At 43.7% G+C, this 21,680-nt stretch overlaps 1 protein-coding gene across 1 annotated transcript in view; it reads right to left on the reverse strand.

Annotated features, from left to right (window-relative positions):
* Nucleotides 1-21,680, reverse strand: part of TSPAN9 (tetraspanin 9) — a 116,166-nt gene that overhangs the window by 20,215 nt on the left and 74,271 nt on the right. The window lies entirely within an intron of this gene.

The following is a 21,680-nucleotide window of genomic DNA, read 5'->3' on the forward strand; positions in this document are numbered from 1 at the left end:
CCACACCAAGGAAGTGGCATAAAACATAATAAAAAGAATGATGCATTTACACATATGCAGCAATACACACACACACACACACACACACACACACACACACCATACATTTGAAAGATGGTCTTAGGAGAGGCTAAAGCACATTCCCCACCCCCATCTTGCCCTAATTAAAACAAAACCCTGTCCATCAAAAATAAAAAATAAAATATGTGCTCAATCAAGGATGCATGCTAACCCTCCCTCCAGAAAAAGGCAACAGAAGCAAATGAGTATTCCCCAATACAGTGGTACCTTGGGTTACAAATGCTTCGGGTTACAAACTCCGCTAACCTGGAAGTAATTGCTCCGGGTTGCGAACTTTGCCCCAGGATGAGAACGGAAATCGTGTGGCGGCAGCAGGAGACCCCATTAGCAAAAGTGCGCCTCAGGTTAAGAACGGTTTTGGGTTAGGAACGGACCTCTGGAATGAATTAAGTTCGTAACCTGAGGTACCACTGTATAAGTAATGCAAGTAAAAAAGAAAAGAAAGACTAACACTTTGAGCATCAATGCTCTGCACTCTTGCTCCCCGCCCCCCACAAGCACCAAAGATCCATCATGTGTCAAAATCAATAGTAGCAAAAGAAATATTGCTTTGCTCACATGCTGGCTGGGCAAAATATGGCCTTTTCTACTACTCAGCAAGCTGCCTTGCAAAAACAACAACAACAACAACAACAACAACAACAGAAGGGTGATTTTACTGGGCCAGGATTCAAGATGCTGCTATTATTGTACAAAAACCCTTAAGAACTTGTGACCAGTTTCCCTATGAGGTCACTTTACCCCACATGTTCCCCAGCAACCATTTCAATCAGTGAAGTTGGCCACACAACCGCATTTGTTAAGAACACAATTGTTTTGTGTGGCAGAACTTGCCCTTTGGATCTCCTGCCTATTGAGATCAAGCAGGTGCCTCCCAGCACAGAGAGAGACAGTGGGTGGTGAGAGGCAACCAACAACCTGAAAATATGATAAAAGATCTTCAACTTTCAACATCAGTGAAGCTGGCTGATGGCCCCCTCCCATATGATTCTGCACATGCTCACCATATATATTATCATGACCTTCCAGGTCTAAAACATCTATTTTTTTAAAAAATAATATCCATTCCCTTAGCCAGCATAAACAGGACACTTTGTAATATAGTACCACTAGCAGGATTCTGCACAGATGCAGTTTTTAGCTCCCAAGACAGTTAAAGGTGGCCTGTTTGGCAAGGCTGGTTCTGTTTTACATTTTTTATAGTTACCAATTACGTTATTCCAGTGTTAAACAAAAGAATCCAGGAAGGCCCAGGTTTGCAAGCCGGGAATGCTGTTCCAGGCTTTATCAAAGTCACAAAACCATTTGCTGATCTCCCAGCAACTACCCAGTGCTCCTTAAAAACCCTCTCATTCCATGTTAGAGGCTTGAGCTCAACAGTAGAAAGAGCTGGAGCTGAGGGCGCCCTATGGCGAGAGCACCCAGACATAATTTTGTTGCAGGAAACTCATCAGCACCAATCCTCCAAGTCACCATTACTTAAGGTGGAAGGCTCAGTGAGCAACTGTGTGCGCCTGTCTTTTCCAAAAGTAGGGGTGTGAATAAATACTGGTGGGAATTTTCACCTGTTTTGCTATAATAAATTCTTGTGTGTTTTGATGTATTATTTTACCTTTTTGTTTTTTGAGGGCTTTTTTTTACAATCAAGTGGTGGGTCAATACAAACAAACAAACAAACAAACAAACTTGAGTCAAGAAGTCCAGGCAGTGCCACCATGCTCATGATTATCAAGTTCTTTTATTTCTAAATTAGATTTTTTTTTTTTGGTTGAACGTTACCTTACAATGAAATTGTTCTGTCTTGTAGAATGAAAAGCTACAAAAGCAACACAAATCCTATTTTGGAAGTCCTGTCTCTATCCTACCTCCCACCCCAATCACACAGAGACCAGATAAACTATAATTGGCAGCAGTTTTCTTGTGACTGGATTAGAATCAGGAGCCTGTGGTAAAGTGGAGGAGGGCTTTGCATCCCTTAGCCATGAGACACCCTGTGGAATCCTTTCCTTGGATGATGGAAAAGGACAATGCACACATGTTGCCCTTCTTTGGGAAGCTTTTCCTCCTTAATTCCGCTCAGATGTACAAATGTCCATCACTAGCACAACTCCAGCCGGATGGAAACAGCATCTGTTTTTGATGTGCATGCATAATATGTAGTATAACAAGATCAGATTAGACGAAGTCTATACAACAGAGTAAGCTGATACTTTAAGACAGTAACGCTAGTAAAGGAAAACAATGAGGCTGTAGCTAGAATGCATAGATGTTACCAAAACTGATGACCTGATCATTCCTCCTTACCTGGTGAAGCTGGCGTAAGAGTGAGGGAGCCTGAACCCTGCATAGGTACATATAAAATGCAGTATTTTGTCGGACCAGTAATATTCTAGCTAAAAGGAAGAGAGCAGGCAGGGAATGTAGAACGCCTGTGGGGATGTGAATTTTGCACTCTTTCATGCTGTGTTCACACAGTAATAGCTTTACCAGCCCCTTCACTAGAAAAGAGCACAATTAGGGGAGATTCACACAGCCAAATTTTCCACACAGGGATTTCAGTTATTATACCACAACAATGGCTCTTTGAGTGGTCATATGTGCAGACATGTAGAGGGGTTCTGTGTCTGATCAGAAGCATTCATTTCCCCTCAAGCAGTGCAGTGTTACTTTGCAACTGCTACATGGGTGTCAAGAGTGAACTAAAAATACTTGCAGCAAAGGGAAAGACCTTCTATAGAAGTTGGTTGTTGGGCTAGGTAAAGAGGGTGAAAACTGACATGGCAGCATGTCCTTCCTCAGAAGAGAGGTTTATGTATCTAATCTCTGAGGAAAGATGGGATGGAATTCATTTATCCATGAAGAATACCTCTTTGGCCTAGTTGACACATAACATTAAACAATAATTTAAAATTAACTATGGTTTTATGTGAATGGACAGCATACTGCAGCAGTGTGGCATGTCTCAAAAGCCCCACTTTGCTCCTCACTTGCCACGTTTGGAGAAAGCAAACCATAAAACAAACCATTGCTCATGGTGCTTTTTCCTTTTCAAATGAAGCACAAGCAAAAGCCAAGTGCTGAGGATAAGTGCTATGGTTTGATTCCTCCAAGCAATGTCACAGGCTGCAGAAACAGAGAAACAAAGTCAAAACTTCTGTCGTGTACACTGAGCCTATCACAGATGAGGTGATATGAAGCAGCTGCCTGAAGTGGCAGGAGCTCAGGAGGTGGTGCCCTGCTGCTTCATATCACCATTGCCGAATTCCCCCCCCCCCTCACCGGGTGACGGTGAGAGAGGGGTGATCCAGCACATGACGTTGCTGCTCAGGGGTAGCTAATGTGATGCCCTCCAAGTGTTGCTTGACTAAAACTCCCATCCCTGACCATTGGCCCTGCTGGCTGGGGCTGATGGGAGTTGCAGCTCAAGAACATTCAGAGGAACCAGGTTGGCTACCTTTGACGTGGAAAGTGCTGCAAATAAATTTTAAGAATCTCTTAATTTCTCCAGTTACAGGTAGGTAGCCTTGTTGGTCTGCCATAGTCAAAACAAAACAAAATAAAAAATTCCTTCCAGTAGCACCTTAGAGACCAACTTCTCTACTGGAAGGAATTTATTTTATTTTATTTTAATTTCTCCAGTTCTTACTTGTGTTGGTGAACTATTGCTAGCTGTCCAATGATGTGGAGTTTTCCATGCAGAGATGCTTCAAAGTGGCCAGCTGTGCCCTTGACAAAGGTTCCCCAACTAGAGAAGGAAATCGGGGGATCTTCTCCATGATTCCGGACATTTTGGGGTCAAGGCCATGCAAATACATGCCGGCTGCAATCCCTGTATCAAAGCAGCCACTCAGCTGAGCCAAGAATGCCGCCTCTATTTTCACACATGGGTCTATGCAAGCCAGAATTCTGTTCTATATTAAGATACATGACAGTGCAATGGACTCCACACTTATCTTGAGAGGGTATCTGCATCGTGTTTGCCTAAATAGGGGCCACCTATCTAATTTAAAAAAAACAAAAACTGGACTCAGTGTCATCAATAGCTGCATTTATAAGTTGTCAGAAACTGAGAAAGCTAAGCCGATTAGACACCAAAATAAGATGTTGCATTGCAGCATACATTTTCCAAATGTTTGCTCCTGGAACATTTGTGGGCATAAGTCAATGTTGCTTGACGTTAAAAATCCTCCATGTTTTGAACTTTTTAGAGAGTTGGTGTGATATACTAGGAAGAGTGCTGTACTTGGACAGATGCAGAGAGGATAATGAAAACATATTTTATTTTATGTTAAATTTGATTTTAACCCAAACGTCTTCATATTTTATAAGAGACATGTTTATAAGAAACAGATTCAAATGTAACAGTAAGGCCATCCGACCATTACATAATAGATGATGGGCATTTGTCCTTCCAGGTTCAACATACAAGTTTCTTGGTGACCATAAGGGCTCATAAAAATCTACTTTTTTATCCTGCCATCAGTCACTATACCACAGGAATATAATTTTATAAGTTTGTCTTTCTGAGTATGCAGTGTGTGTGTGTGTGTGTGCAGTGGCGGAGTAAGGCTCCGCGGTACCCGGGGCGGCAAAGGAAACGCCCCGGGGGCGGGGCGTCGTGACATCACATTGTGACGTCATGACGCTCCGCCCCCAGGGCGTTTCCGGGGGTGCCGGCGCCGCTTCTGCAGCCCTCTTTTAAGCCGAAGAGCTCGCTTTTAAGCTCTCCGGCTCAAAAGGAGGCTGTGGAAGCGGCGATCCGATGACAGAGTGCGCCTGCGCGCGCAGGCGCACTCCGTCGTCGGGCCGTGCGCTGCCGCTCCCAGGGTGACGGAGGGAGCGGCAGCGCATGGGAATGGTGGGAGGGGCTGCCTCCTGCCACCCCCACGTGCCGCCGTTCGCTCCGTTGCCCCAGGAGCAGCAGCACCGCACACACCGTGCGCTGCTGCTCCCGGGGGGACGGAGCCAGCGGCAGCGCGTGGGGCTGACAAGCGCCGGCCCCTCCTGCCACTCCCCACGCTGCCGGTCACCCCGGGAGCAGCAGCGCTGCACGGACGGGGTGCTCCCTCGGCCGTGCGCTGTTGCTCCTGGGGTGACGGAGGGAGCGGCAGCGCTTGGGAATGGCGGGAGGGGCTGCCGCTTGTCACCCCCATGCGCCGCCGCTCGCTCCGGTCGCCCCAGGAGCAACAGCGCACGGCCGAGGGAGCACCCCATCCGTGCAGCGCTGCTGCTCCCGGGGTGACCGGCGTTGCCTGGGGAGTGGCGGGAGGGGCGCCGCTTGTCGCCCCCACCCGCCGCTTGTCGCCCCCACCCGCCGCTTGTGGCCCCTGTCGCCCGGGGGCGTACCGCCCCCAGCGCCCCCCCCTAGCGACGCCCCTGTGTGTGTGTGTGTGAGAGAGAGAGAGAGAGAGAGAGAGAGAGAGAGAGAGAGAGAACAAGATCTCCCTCACAATAGGAGCCATTTTTATTTATTAGGTAGAAGGAAAGGTGAGATCCTTGATCCCTCACTTCCTCTTTCCCTGCCCCCATTCCCTGCTCCTTTCTTTGTATCTCAGCCCCCCCCCCCCCATCCCAGTTCTGAAACATCACTCTTTTTCCATGTTGGGCTGGATGCATATTATATTTGAAGTGTCTGAATGCTAATGCGTATATTCTTGGGAAAGTATTAACCTGAAGCAAATGTTTAACAATGTTTTAAATTGCATATTGTGTGTGGATTTCGATTTACAGTTTTAACTCTTTTCCTCTGTGAGACAGAACTCCTGTTTTGGGAGGGGGATATAAAGGTGCTCTTTGAGAGCCATTGTTATCTGCAATTGTTGCTGTCATATTATCATGGAGGAGCCGGATGATGCTCACAAATTTATCTAGGCAGCCAATTTTCAGGACAGTCCACAGGGCATTACGATTTACAGTGTCAAAGGCCTTAGTCAGGTCAATAAACGCCATATACAGGGGTTGGTTTTACTCTCTGCATTTTTCTTGAAGCTGTAGAGCAGTGAAAATCATGTCCACTGTCCCCCTAGAAAGTCTAAAACCATTTTGGGATTCAGGAGGGGTAGCCTCGGATACAGTATTGTTAAGAGATGGTTTGCAGATAACAATGGCTCTCAAAGTGAGCCATTCACAGTGGGATCAGGTGTCAAACAGGGTTGTGTTATTGCCCCAACTCTATTCAGTTCTGTGTGGCACCTTTAAGACTAACCAATTTAGGCTCCAGTCCTATCTTCTCTTCTCTTCATGAGAAGAGAAGACTCCCTGGAAAAGACCCTGATGTTGGGAAAGATGGAGGGCACAAGGAGAAGGGGACGACAGAGGATGAGATGGTTGGACAGTGTTCTCAAAGCCACTGGCATGAGTTTGGCCAAACTGCGGAAGGCCATGGAGGATAGGGGTGCCTGGCGTGCTCTGGTCCATGGGGTCACGAAGAGTCGGACACGACTGAACGACTGAACAACAACAACCTATCTGGGATCCATCCGCATGGGATTTAGTATGGCTTACTTCTGCACAATGTGTGGTTCTTGTAACATTGACCTACAGTAGAAAATGTGACAGCAGGGACCCCTTCTAGATCGAGGTTAGACACTTTTTGGTTTAGTTGGATGTCAAGTACTTTTACTGTAGTGCTTTTGTGTCCACACCTTTGCAAGGGAGGAGGAGGAAAAGGAAACCAGAACAACTTGGAGCAGCCCACGTGTGACCTTACTGGTCCCAAATACATGCCCTGCTTGACCACAGGCCATCCCACAGGTCCAGGGGCTACCAGCTGCTGCCACTAACCATGATACAAAACTAATGTCTGGAAAATTAAATCCTCCCTCCAACATTGCCAAGTGCATTTTTAAAGCAGAAAAATGAGGTGGAGAATTACCCCAGATAAACTTCCAAAGTATCACATTAATCTTTTGAAAACATGCTTGGAGAATATATAAAGAAATACCATGTAGCAGATGAAAGGCTCATATTTGAGGAAGGATTGTAGCATATATTTCTCATAAGAAATGGATTAAAACTCTGCAGAGGAAAATTTGTGTAAAACAGTAAAGTCACCTATTAAGCATCCCCCTTCTCTGGTTCTTTATCAAAGTCTGCAACATGACAAATACGAATTGTATGATTTATTTTCTGCTAGAGCTGAATTTGCATTGGCATATTTGTGCAAGAGATATCGGGAGAGTGCAGAGATTCTGGCTTCTTGTTGAAAACAACAGAAAATTAACATGAACACAACACAGCATACACAGCATCAAAAGAAAGGAGAGTTCCAAACATACGATTCTAAGCTATGCAGGAAGGATAAGGAACCTATAGGCTTTGGATCTGAAAACTTTTTTTCACAGTCGGTTCTCCTGCAGTTAAGATTTTTAGCAAAAGGAATTTCTTGCAAAGCCATTACGGATGGAAGAAATCAAGAATGTTATTCAAAATATGAAAACCAGGAGAGCTTGAGGGCAAAATAATTTTTCTGTAGACACATTTAGACTTTTTGGTCCCTCCACTTTTCTGAGTTTATCAAAAAGCTTCTGAATTAGGTGTCCTGACATCTATAATGCACATGCTTGCTTGGCGTGGTGGTCAGATGATGGTCCTGATTCTGAGTCTTCACAAATGCCTTCCCCTAAGCCTGATTCACCTGCAGAATCCAGCAACTCTGGGTCCTCAAGACTTGCCCAATGGTGCAAGGAGCATGCGAGAAAGGAGAGTTATCTCTGTTAGGCCAGGGGACTGGCCCTTTTATAGGCAGGCGGTGAAGCTTCAGAGGAGCAAGCTGGACCTCAACCAATCTCCAGCTTTTGTTGGAGCAAACGGTGCCCTCATAACTATCCAATGTGTTGAGGCTCCATGGGTCAGGGGAGAGGAGAAAGAAATACAAGTGTATCTGAGAATTAGGATGCTGGGAGGATATTTTTCAGAACCCTGTACCAGAGAAAATGTGGATTTCCTAACTTTGGTGGTTAGACCAGGGGTTGTTAACCTGTCCCCCCACCCCCAATGTTGGATTCCCAACTTCTATCAGGCTCAGCTAGCATGGTCAATGGTCAGAGATGAGGGGATTCATTGTCCAGTAACACCTGGAAAGTCACCACAGGTTTTTCAGCCCTGAGTTAACACACCTTACAACAAGGAAGAGATGTTTCTCCTGGTGTCAAGAGTGCCCCCGGGTCCCTGGTGCAAAAGACTAAGATTATCATATAAATTTTCCAGTAGGTAGTAAAACCCCTTAATGCCAGAATTTCTGATGAATGTACACTTCATAGACTTCTTTCTTTAAGATATTGATTTTCCATTTGCCTCTGTCAAGGAATTGGGGAAGTGAGCTTAAAAATCTCTTACCACTGTTCATAAAATGTCCCAACATTTCTAAAATATCTACGGAAAAGTTTTTAAAAGGCTACTGCTGGCTCCTTTCTTTAATGAAGAATGATGTGTCATTTGCAAACAGGCTAATATTAGCAGTTTTCCCACAGGTTTGATAACCCCCACTTTTTTCAGTTTTGTTCTCCATCAGAACTTGAGAATCTCACGAGCTGAGTGTAAACACAAATGTACCAGCTAAGAAAAAGGTGCAAAAAAGAAAGAAATGGTCCATTTCAAAATATTTGATTGCATTTGATCCCTTCTTCCCACATTCTTCGCATTTATACCTGCAATGAGTATAATAGTTCATCAACTTGATTCAAATGAGGTTGTTACTAAAATTTATAACTGTGGAAAGAGCTACAGATGGAAACTGTTCTACCCTTCAGCACTAGCACAGTAGGCTATTTAAACTAACAGAAGCTGGGTAGAATTCACTGGGCTGGGTAATCATTTTAACAAATCCTGTTTGCGTGGTGTAGGAGTTGGCTCTGTAGCATTTCTATAACTGAAAATTGCAACGCAATGACTCAAATGCACTGCAACAAATGGGTGAGTAATTCTGCTCACCCCTTTTATGGGGGAAGAACCATGTGAAATAGGACCACATTCCTGCAATTGCGTATATAGAGAACTTTCTGCCTTACTGCACAACACATCCTGGTACTCCATATTCCCATGCTTGGGGGGCAGTAACTGAAACTCATCTAACAACTCCAGACTATCGATATAATGGAATCTTGGAAGGAGAGGATGTAAACAATTTTATCCATGAAGAACACAGCAAAAAGTATCCCTGCAGACTACAGATGGTCCCAAACTTCAAAGATGTAGGCATACGATGTTAGCAATTCATTCTCCTGGATGTCAATAGCTTCTGACATCCTCTTCCATAGCAGCAGGATTTGTGGTTGGGTGTCACAAAATTGTGGTGGTCCCTCCCCAACTTTGCTAGAACACTCTGGGAGGTCTGGAAAGTGCTGGCAGCTACTGCTACCCTGGGTAAAAGCTGTCCCGCTGGGTCCCCCAGGATTTCCCCAGGTATGTGGCTCAATGTCTACAAGAAACTATTGAGAAAGGCGATTTGAAGATTGGGAGCAGTTTGCCAGCCAATCAGTTTCTTGTTCTTCTCCTTTGCCAGACTCCACTTCAGGACTTCTCGGTCTCTTTCTTTCCTTCCTTTTCCTCCACTATCTATTTTATCTATACCTCCTACACTGCTGCATCTTGACACTAGGTGATGGTTTGAGCTTGCTCTTTGGCCTGCAGAACCCAGTAATGTCATTTCCATGTGTGGGCTGCTATAGTCTGACAGGCTGTCTTTTCCCTTGGCATAGTGACTATGGACTACGGACACCTAAATCATGAAAATAATGATTTGGTCAGGTTTTTTAGTCCAAGAGGTTGGCAAAAAATTGCTTGTTTACATAAGTTTTCAGTAGTTAATGTGCTCTTTCTTTCATTTTTTAAAAAGTATTTCCCACCTTGTGAATGTTTGTTACGGGAAGTTGGTTCATAATTTCCCTAATAAATATTTTCTGCCAAGTTTATTTCTTTAAATTGTTCCACTTTTATCTTTTCTTCCTCCCACCCTCTCAAGTTCCTTGTCACAATAGATAGTGTAGCCCACATCTCATCCTGGTCACCCCTGAAAACTACAAACAAATTCACCTGACTTTCATTCATATCTCCAACAGGTTTGTTGATATTTCAAAAATGTGTTTTCATTTCTTCCCACACCTTATTATGAAATATGCTATGCATTGAATTTGTCAGGACATATCATACTTAGAAATACTAAGTCCCCTCTCGAAGTGGCAGCTCATAAACAACGCATACAAATAAATGCATTTCTATAAGTAGGGGGGAAATAAGGCACAACAGATATTCAAAATATGGAATCAGCATAGAAAAATCCCAATCACACTTGACAAATACCTTCAATTGCTTTTGAAGGGAGGAAACAGGTATTTGTTTCCTGAAGTAAGAGAAGTGTGGACTTTGGGTTTTGGGCTAAAGCAGCGGGAGGGAAGGCCACCCTTAGGCTGTGATGCTAGGTGGCCAGGATGGGGCACATTATGGTGGCCAAGGGAGGTGGCACCACCGACATGTCTCCCATGAAGGCAGAAGCTTCTCAGGTCTCATGATAGCCGAGATTTCCCAGCCATTGTGAGATCTGGATCCTGCAATATTTTGCGGAAATCCATCTTTTTCACATTCTCCATCTTTGATTTTGCTGTCAGCAAGCAGTGTGAGTTAGTCAGAACTGCTAAGGTAATGCTTTCTCCTACAAAGCTAGAACCTTGTACCATAATTTTTGATTAAGAAGCTAGCCATGCAATTACCAATAATCTTAATAATAGTTTAAAGATATTGGGCTTTAAATTTGCTTTATCCTTTGTACCTTTGTCCTGTTTCGCATTATGCTAAAATCCCTGACTTGTGGGCCTTGCAGTGAACCTGACTTTGAAGTTCTGGAAATATACTCAGGCCTTGTGTGGAGATAGTTCAGCTGTTGTGACTTGACTGAGCCTGGAAAACAAGAAACAAACTGACCTTCTCACCATCTTCAGAAACTGACTGATAGTGACCTGGAAATTGGATGGTCTCCCAGACTGACAGAGGGAGTTTACTGCTTCTGAAAAAGTCGATAATAAGGGGGATGAGAGGACAAAAAGGAGGAGGGAGAACACCTAAGCTGTTGATAAGATGATAGAGCTGGTGAGGAACAATGACTCCACAAAGCCTGAGATTTGAGGCTTGTTATGTATCTTCTGGAAATATGCAACAGAAAGGGAGATAAAATTAAACCTACTATGGCTAATCCTCCCCCATCCCAAACCAGGATTTTTTTGTTATTTTTTACACTGGAGGTAAAATGGAGTATTCATGATTCTATCTCTTGGTCTGTCTTTGAATGTTTTAACACATTCACAGAAAAGTTTAGTGCTTTCTGTAAAGGAAAGAGTTTTGTTATTAACAGTGCCATATCAAAAGGAGTGGTCTTTGGCAAGGGGAAACCAATGCACAAACGGTATAAAGAAATAGCATTCAAAGTCAAATTAGGTGTTTCCAGGGCAGCAGCACTGGAGGTTTGCCCCCCTATAGTCTTGAACATTTGTAACACACTATTAGAGAACACTAGCATGGCACCCTTGTTGAAATAAATATAGTATCGGAAGAGAAAAAAGATTTAAGCTTTCTATTACAGGGAAATCAGCCTCTTTTACTGCCTAGGGGCTGTGCTCGCGGACTCCCCTGCCATTCCTTAAGCTCCCCTTCCACCATTCCAACCCCATTTCTGAACTCTTATATTCTGCAGTCCCGCCTTACACCCATTTTCACCTTCACCTCCATATGTATGACTCCCCGCCTCCCATAGTGCACAAAAACAGCCCCATGGTTACTTCCTGCATCTTCCGTCTTCCACACATTGCACTTACTAAGCACCCTTTTTGCCTTCTTCCCAGTTATGAAACCACTCCTGTTCTTCATACCCTTCGTTGCCTCCTACTCCCTCCTTTTCTGTACCCCCCTTTTCACCTCCACTTCCTTTTTCTGACCAATTTTTCAATTCCCCCTTGCATGCAGACCACCTCATTTCCATACCTTGTTGTCTCTCATATTCTGTGACCCCCTTTGTGTGCATAACCTGTGGCATCTGTCACTATCTTTAAGACGTTAAAGATGTTTAAGAATGTTAAGAGCAAGCCTGTCAGTTAACTTCTTCATTTAGAGGAAGGTTAAGTTCATTTGATTGATGTAAATCTATGGGTGTTGGCTTACTAATAAAAGTATCTCTTCTAGATTACTACATTGAATCTAGAACGTCATGTCAAGGGCAACACATTGCACCAGGAGTGAAATACATTGTGTGAAGGTACTATGGAATATCTGAGAGCTTCACATCTCTCTCACAAGATGAAGCTGAGGAATGGAAGAGGGAGTATGGTTTGAGTACAGTGAGAAGAGAGTTACACTGAAAGGAGAAACGATGCCTTATGAGGAACGGCTTAGGGAGCTGGGTATGTTTAGCCTGGAGAAGAGAAGGTTAAGGGGTGATATGATAGCCATGTTCAAATATATAAAAGGATGTCATATAGAGGAGGGCGAAAGGTTGTTTTCTGCTGCTCCAGAGAAGCAGACACGGGGCAATGGATTCAAACTACAAGAAAGAAGATTCCACCTAAACATTAGGAAGAACTTCCTGACAGTAAGAGCTGTTCGACAGTGGAATTTGCTGCCAAGGAGTGTGGTGGAGTCTCCTTCTTTGGAGGTGAGGTCTTTAAGCAGAGGCTTGACAGCCATCTGTCAGGCATGTTTTGATGGTGTTTCCTGCTTGGCAGGGGGTTGGACTGGATGGCCCTTGTGGTCTCTTCCAACTCTATGATTCTATGATTCTATGGCTGTTTTAAACAATGGCAGAAAGTTTGAGTAAAGTGGTGGTGGGGAGGTAGACAGACACTGAGAGGAAAATGGCAGTTTTAAATAACAGCAAATGTTAAAGTAAAGCAGGAATGGGAGAAGACTGAGGAGTTTGTGTGTGTGTGTGTGTGTGTGTGTGTGTGTGTGTGTGTGTGTGTGTGTGTTTTAAAAAACAACACCAAAAAGTTAACACAACAGAGTCATTCCATACTCCTGTACATAAACTGTGTTTTAAACTGCCACTCCCCACTCAGTGTCATTCCCTGTTCACTGTACTCAAACCTCTGCCATTGATGGAAATTGCCACTTCCCCCCCAGTGTTCCTCCCTTCTCACTCGCATTCCATGGCCACCTTCACTTTTGTGTCCCCTGCCGTGCCCTGACTTCATGCAAATCTATGATTGTGGTGAGACATTACAAATCTTCTGTCAGGAACCCCCCCTTAGGGCTGCTGGAGAAAGCGAAAGAGCATTATAATTACCGAGATCCTCCTAAATTATATTCCAGCGAGGAGAGTTCTCAAGGCGAAGATTCCTCCTCCTCCTCCTCCCCCCTGCATTCCTCAAGTGGGGAGAGGCCAGCAGAAACAGGAAGGAGGGGTAGAGGCGAGACGATGAAGCAGCCTTATGGCCGGGGGGAAGGCTGGGGGGAGGATCAGATTCCCACGCCCAGAAGCAGGGAAGGGAGGGGTGCACATCGGATCCCACGCTGGTTTTGCTGGGCAAGGAACAGGAAGTAGTTATTCCTGGGATCTGTCTAGTCAGGGATGGAAGTGTTTCCTTTTGCTCTCACTGTACATATTTTGAGCACAATAAAGAACTTAGTTTAGAAGGTCCTGTGTCTTGGCTTCACTCATGAACAGCCACTGAACGTCCTTACATCTTCCAAATGGGGCTGTGTGATGGAATTCTTACATTTTTATAATACTCCAGTCTCAGGAAAAGATTAAACTCTATTTCAGTTAACTGATGTGGAGGTTCTGAGTTTTGAGTGTATAAACTTGTTCTGATGCATATTTCTTCTATTACAGTTGTACCTTGGTTTTTGAACAGCTTAGTTCTCGAACGTTTTCGCTTCTGAACGCCGCAAACCCGGAAGTGAGTGTTCCGGTTTGCGAACTATTTTTGGAAGCTGAACATCTGATGGAGCTGCCGCGGCTTCCAATTGGCTGCAGGAGCTTCCTGCAGCCAATCAGAAGCCGCACTTTGGTTTCCAAAATTTTGGAAGTCAAATGGACTTCTGGTACGGATTCTGTTCAACTTCCAAGGTACAACTGTATTTTTACTTTTGTATTTGTAGAGACTTTTCCATTATTTATTTTTACCTGACTTGGTGTGTGTGTGTGTGCGCGCGCGCAATGAGAGTTTTTAATGTATTTTATTGTGTTTTTATCTTGATATCGTCTGCAGACTAATTCAATAAATTTCATGTATTTGTTCACATTCTTAGAACGGTGTCTTAGCACAGTAACACTATCTGATGAGGACGGCTGAACCTGTCAACTTTAGTTTCTCACTTTCTCACTTACCCAACATTAAATTTAGCATGCTCCATGTCTGCATCTATTTGCATTTTTTTTCCAAGACATGCACACATATATTCATGTAGGTTTCTCCTAATTATACATTATTGTATAATTTGGATTAATATGTGCATTTTTGCAGGCAACGCCCCCTAATATAATTCAGTTTTCTACATTACTTCCATTCTGCCGGTTCTAACACATGGAAGAGTTTCTTCCTTTAGACAGATAGTGGTGTTATCTGATCAAATAATCAGCTACCCTCACAAACCCCTCCCTTATTCACAAACAATGAGAGATTGTGACGCTGCCCAAATAATATTTAACTGGATTTTAACTGAAAAATTATTCTCTCTATCAGCGAATATGAGTGGCAACCTCTGAAATACAGAATTTTTTTTTAAATAGCAAATTTTAAAATCATTTAAAGCTAAATAAATATTAATTATCCTAAAGCAAGATAGCATGATCGTCAAGACCTTGTATTTTGTTTTCTGGAGCATTTCATTAATTCCTGCCTCTCAGCAAAAAGGAAAATTTACTATGAAAGGTGAAAGTAACATTTTGATTACATGAAGTTTAGAAATGATCTTTAAAATATCATACTAAGTCTACATCAAACTTACGTTATTTGATAATGGTGTGCAGTTGTTTATATTTGCAGCAGAAATCTTTTGGGAAGAAGAACAGAAAGCTTAACAGTACTAGTATCATGGCCAATTTTTTATTTATTTTTTTACAATATATAGATAAGTATAACAGCTATATCAGTCGAAACATTGTTCATTTTGATCATTACTTCCAAAATACCCTTTCATGTTTTAAGAGATATTAGATTCCATACAACTCTTGTAGGAATGGGGCAGAAATTAATTTCACTTCACATTTAAAGCTGAATCTATCACATTCACACTTTCTGAAATAATGAGAGAACCAAAACACAGCCTTTCATCAAAATCTGCACTTATCCAAATTTTGCAATGCAAATCTCCGACCAATGTTTACCAAAATGTGCATAACAATATTAGTGAAAATAACATACAAAAATGCACTGAAATAATTTGCTTGCAAATATGTACAGTATATTAGTCAAAACTGCATACAAAAACATGCTTATTAGAAGGTAAAGGGGCCCCTGACCATTAGGTCCAGTCGTGTCTGACTCTGGGGTTGTGGCGCTCATCTAGCTTTACTGGCCAAGGGAGCTGGCGTACAGCTGCCGGGTCATGTGGCCAGCATGACCAAGCCACTTCTGGCGAACCAGAGCAGTGCACGGAAACGCCGTTTACCTTCCTGCTGGAGCGGTACCTATTTATCTACTTGCACTTTGATGTGCTTTCGACCTGCTAGGTGGGCAGGAGCTGGGACCAAGCAACAGGAGCTCACCCCATCGCGGGGATTCGAACTGCCGACCTTCTGATCAGCAAGCCCTAGGCTCTGTGGTTTAACCCACAGCACCACCCCTACCCGCTTATTAGAAGAAATTCACACTAAAGAATTCACGGCTAAAGAATTTTCATGAGCATTTTTTAAAAAATTAAAATTACTGCCAAAATGTGGATAAATGAATTTAAGATGGAGAAAATTAAAACTTGAGACCATCAAAATTGGCAGATCCTTCTATCCCTAAACTCTTGTACTGTATAAGGAATTCAAAGATTCAGAGAGATGAGGGTAGGTCACGTGATATCATGTTAATCAAGGAACCCATGTAATCGGCCCATTCTACTGTAATCAAGCTAATCTCTTACAACTTTCTACCTTCTATGGGTACAACTGAGAGACATGTCCAAGCATCATGTTGTTCACTGGTCTTCCCTGGTGGTCTTGGCCTTGGATGCTATCAGTCTTTGGGAGCTGCTAGTAGTACTTCGGTTTGCTAGCTGACTGTGGGGCAATGGTTCATCTTCTTGGAAATGGACAAATGGGTATACCTCATCCTTATGGCTCAGGGATGCTCAGTTGCCAGCACAAAGGTTGAAAGCACACACTATATGTGGATGTTATATTCTGTCTTTTAAAAATCTAAAAATAATTCCAATACTGATGCAGACTGAGAAAGATCTCTACCCAAAAATCTTATGGGAAGAAGTCTTCAGTAGGTGCCAAAAAGACAACAGAGGCAGGGCCCGTCTAATATTTAATGGGAGGGAATGCCAAAAGGCAAGTGCCACAGAGCTAAAGGTGTGATTGTGCAGAATGGACCTCCTGATAAGATGGGTATGGAAGGCGCGAGGGAGAGACGCTAAGAGTTGTTCCATACATTTAATCCATACTGAGGATGACAACAACAGGCTCAAATAATGGCAGAATAAGTGCTTTGATACCTTATGGGCACAGGAAATGCCTTATCTCATCTGCTGTAAACAAGATGAAAAGAAGCTACACAAATATGATGAACAGCAGAGCAATTAGAAGACCAGAAAGGGAAATTATCTAGAACCTTATTGTTTATAATGCTTCATATGTTATCTGGGTTATCCTTATGACAACCCTATAACATTGAGTTGCTTATTATTATCTACCTATTGCGGGGGTCAGCAACCTGCGGCTCCGGAGCCGCATGCGGCTCTGACAGGTCTCCCGCGGCTCCAGCATGCCCCCTTTCAATGCCCTTTCAATAATAATTAAATGGTTATCGGCAAAAAAAAGGGCCAAAAAAACCATGAATAATCCGCATCAACGTTGAACAGCTGGGCGGTCTTTCTCAGCCCTCTTGGGGTTCCCGAGGACAGACCCAAGATTGATGTCCACCTTGACCACTCCCAGAGAGAGGAAGCGACTTCTTCACACCAATAAGCGTGTGGGAGGGCTGAGCTTTTACCACCTTGGCGTGCCGATTGGCAGGACAGATCGCCCGCCTTGGCGCATAGGCACGGAGCCGGGGCCTTACCGCCGAGGTAGCCACTGAGGATGAAGGCGGGAGGCGGGCACGGGAGAGCGACGTTTCGTCCGGCCAATGAGCCGCCGGGATGCCTGTTCCTGTTTGAGGGGAACGTGCCAATGAGGGTGGCGTTAGGGCGGGGAGAAGAAGGAGCTGGGCTTTGCGAGTTATCGAGAGAGAGAGAGAGAGGAGGAGAGAGAGAGAGAGAAAAAAGAGTCGGATAATAAGGCGGCGGGATGGTGGCGGCGGGCGATTGGAGCGGCCCCTGTTCTGAGCAGCCCCTGTCGGGCGGAATCCTTTTCAAAGCGGCCGCGCGGAGGGCGGAGCAGGCGGGCCAGGCGTCGCCGTGACGGGAGGGCAGTGATGGTCGCCGACAGGATGAAGTAGAGCTGCTTTGGGGCGGCGGCGGCGAAAACGTCCGGGCTGCTTCTGAAACCTCCGCCAACCGGTGCTTCGCCAGCGCTCGCTGCGGGCGGTGTACATGCTCAACGACGGCCCCAAGGGCGGCTCGGGGGCCCGGAGCCCCGAGACTGGCGCGCTGCAGTGCCTGGCGCGATTCCCCCCCCCCAAACCTGTTTTTTGCTTTTTTGCTTTTTGCCTTGCTCTCCCACCCCCCCTCTCTTTTTCTTCCTCCCCTCCTTTTTTAATCCAAGGGGAGAAATCCCATTTTTAAAACAAACAAACAAACGAAAAACAAACAAACACCCCCACAGCTGCTGCAGCCACTCTATTTGAATTTTTATTATTACCCTTTTCTCCCTCTATCCCCCCTTTTTCTTTTCTCTTCCCCTTTTGTTTTTGTTTTCAAAAAAAGGAAAAAGAAGAAAAAGATTTCACCCCTTTATTTTTATTTTTTAAACTACTACATATTTTAATAGATATTCTCCCCACCCCACCCCACCCCCAATTTATATTTTTCCACCCCACTTTTCCATTCCCACCCCCCTTTTTCTTTCTTTATTAGTTCGCTTGCCAACCTATCTTAGAGGGGGAAGCCCTCTCTCCCACCCACCACATCCCCCCAAACAACTTTGAGCTGAACCCAAAAAACGGGGGTAGATCACTGCTGAAAGTAGATCACAGTTTCTTGGGAGTTGACCACCCCTGGTATAAGACATGTAACTAGAATAAAATTTTTAAAAAACCAAGCAAATAATTGTAATAACTACTGTAATAAATCCCTGCTTTAATTATATATAATTTCCCTAAAGTTTGGTTTCATTCGCCTTTCCGTGCTGAAATGTCACAACCTGAACGACCATGGCTTGCCCCCCCCCCCAGTTTTGATCCTGGGTACGCCCCTGAGTCAATGCAAAAAAGTAAGAACTTATTCTTGTTGTTTTTACTAATTATACTTTGCATTGGCTCCTATATGTTATTTTATTATTATTGCATTAAGGTAAGAAACAATATATGCAGCATTATATTTGTTTTAAATGTCGCAATGGTTTTGCGGCTCCCAGTTGTTGTTTTTTCCTTTGGAAACGGGTCCAAGGGCTCTTTGTGTCTTAAAAGTTGCAGACCCTGACCTATGTGAACGAGGGAGGTTGGAGTTGTGGTTAAGACACAGTTTTGAGGTTTTTTTAAAAGCTATTAAGGATATCCATCCATCCATCTGAATAAAGAACTAATAGTGGTTTGCCTAGGAAAACGATATCTAGTGAGCTCATGCCTGACAAACTTGGCTAAATCTCGTATTTCAAGCTCCTTACAGTAGCATATGATGAGATAGCCACAAGATCCAGTTTAGTTTAGTTTGGCCTTGTAGGCCATGATTTTGTTTCCTTTTGACTTTGGCTACAAAAGGTCCAAGCAACAGAACACCCATGCGTAGGCACACTGTAATACACCACAATGTGTCAGATACTGCTTCTGTTCAAAATTAATGACTGCAGATATACCGACACAAGACATACCATACACTAGGCATAAGCTGTGATAAATGGTTTCTTGTCAAGTTTTGAACGCCATAGTTTTTGTGGATATTTTTGGGGGGTTTTTTGTGGACAGCTTTTCAATAATATTGATGGACATTGTTATTTTGTAAGCGATGCCAAGATTCCCATCAAAGGTGCTGTTCATCCAAAAACAGAATTGCAATGCCTGATAAAAGGCAAACAGCTTGAGTCTCTGGGAGCAAGAAAACAAATGAAAGCGGAAAAGGTTAAATTTCAGCAGAAGGCTGGGCAAAACAGAAGCTAACTGTAACCATGGGTAATGAAGTAAAACAGGAAACTTCACTTTGCCAAAGGCAAGCACATGTTAACCCGAAAGTATCCGTATCAAGTGAAATATTTAACCATATTTAATGTAGCATTCTAAGACGTATTCATAGATATATTTGTTCGCTACAGTCATCTGCCTAGTGCCCCCCACCAGCAACAGAGAGAGATTATAATGACTCTGGTTGTGGGTATGAGCTACAAGAACCTGTTTATTCAAATGAAATCTGGGAGGCATGCCAACCCTGAAATGAAAGGAACGAATTGATGCCAACAAGCAATCTGAGACGGTGCCCAATTTAAAATCATGACGAAGTGAAAGCAACACTGTCAAGATGTTTTAAAAGGGTGCAGAAATTAATAGCCTTGTGATTTTGGCTAAGATCTCTCCTTACCAACCCTTCAGAAGACAACCTTGCTGCCGCCGCCGCCCCTCCCCCCAAGTTCTAGCCATCTACTGCCATATATATTTCAGAAAAACATCTATCCTCAAAAAAATATCAGGAGGGTGGGATTTGACACATATTATGTTACTATTTATATGCTGCTTTTCAAGTAACATCCCTTGAAGTACCCTTCTGAGTACAAAGAAGTTAAAAGACATAAATAAGAACAATATTATAAAAAAACTGCACAACAGGGAATATTGGGCCTTAAAATTTTCCTTCTATGGCCCCTGGCTTCCATTCATCTCCCACTGGCCTACTGGATTAGAGTTTTTTTTTAATATGCATTATAAAATGGTTCTAAGTAGTGGTTCTGACTTTAGGCTGCTGTTATGCCTTTTTCCAAGAAATGACAGACTAGCTGAAATTGTTGGTGTTTGCTGTATTAAAAAAATACAATATAAAAAGGAAAAGGGAAGATGGGGAAAAACACTGTAATGTTCTCCTTTCCTACTTTCCAGAATAGATAGTGAAAGTTACTCATCAAACAACTGATTCACATAGCATCTGAATTCTTTAACAAGCTTTTCAGGCGGTATCTGACCTAGTTTATTGCTTAATAGAAGTGGGTTAAATTTATTAAACATCTTTATACCCCACCCTCCCAAAACAGGAGTTCTCTGGGTGTCTTCCAAAACAAAGTAAAGGAAAGTAATGGGAAAAGTTAAAAAAATAAATAAATAAAAATCCACACATGACATGCAATTTAAAACATTATTAAAGGTATACTTCAGGGTAATACTTTCCCAAGAATATACACTTTAGCACACAGTTGTTGCATGCAAATATAATATGCATGGACTTTAATCCGGGACAACATGGAGTTGGGGGCGGGGGTTGAGATCCAAAGAAAGGGACCATTGAATATGGGGGGAAAGGCCCAATACCCAATCCTTGTAATCACCAGTGTCTGCTTGCTGGGCAAGGCCCATTCAAAGGCAGACTCTGGGAGGATAGGGATGCTCATGCAATATCTTGCCCTTGCAGCGTGTCAGCTTTGAACAGGCAGGGATGGTTGCACTGGGGGCTGTTTCCTGGGTCTTCCTGACTTTACGTGATTCTGACCTCGATAATCACTTTTTAGAAACGGATGTACCCTGGCTACTTCCCAGTCCTTGGGTACAAGGCCTGTCTGCTGCTGCTGTAGAAGACCCGCAATTTCACATTTGACGGGTTGATGGCATTTGGAGCCAGTGGTTTGTTTGGTTTTAATTTGCCAACAAAGCCTAGAACTCTGTGCTTTGTCACCATGTTTGCCACAGTTCTCCATGATCACTTCTTAACAAAGCGAGTCCAGACCCTGCTAATGGATGGATGGATGGAGGAGGTGTATGAATGGGCACAATCACATGCACACCGATCTCTCCATTCACACAGCCAAGCAGCAGCCAAGGGGCAAAGTCCTGCTACTCCCTGCCAATGAGCAAATCAGCACAGGGGAGGCTTAGATATTCCCCTCCCCTCATAGTAGCCAACTCCTAGGGGCCAAGAGGTCTTTGGCCCTCTGTATAAAAATTCTTGAGGGGGCCACCCCCCAAAAAATTGATGGGCATTGCTATTCAAATAGTGTGCATGCACCGCATTATGTGATTGATTATGCGGGGTGAAGCCTACCTGGGTCCCCCAATATTTTATTCATGTTGGCACCCCTGCCTCCCCTGCAATCCTGTAACTTTTTCCTAAATTTAAATCACTCCCTGTACCTCAAAGTCTAGGCTCTGGCTCTAGAGCAGGCATGG

Source organism: Lacerta agilis, chromosome 9 (genome assembly GCF_009819535.1).
Source record: "Lacerta agilis isolate rLacAgi1 chromosome 9, rLacAgi1.pri, whole genome shotgun sequence".
In the NCBI taxonomy this organism is placed as follows: domain Eukaryota; kingdom Metazoa; phylum Chordata; class Lepidosauria; order Squamata; family Lacertidae; genus Lacerta; species Lacerta agilis.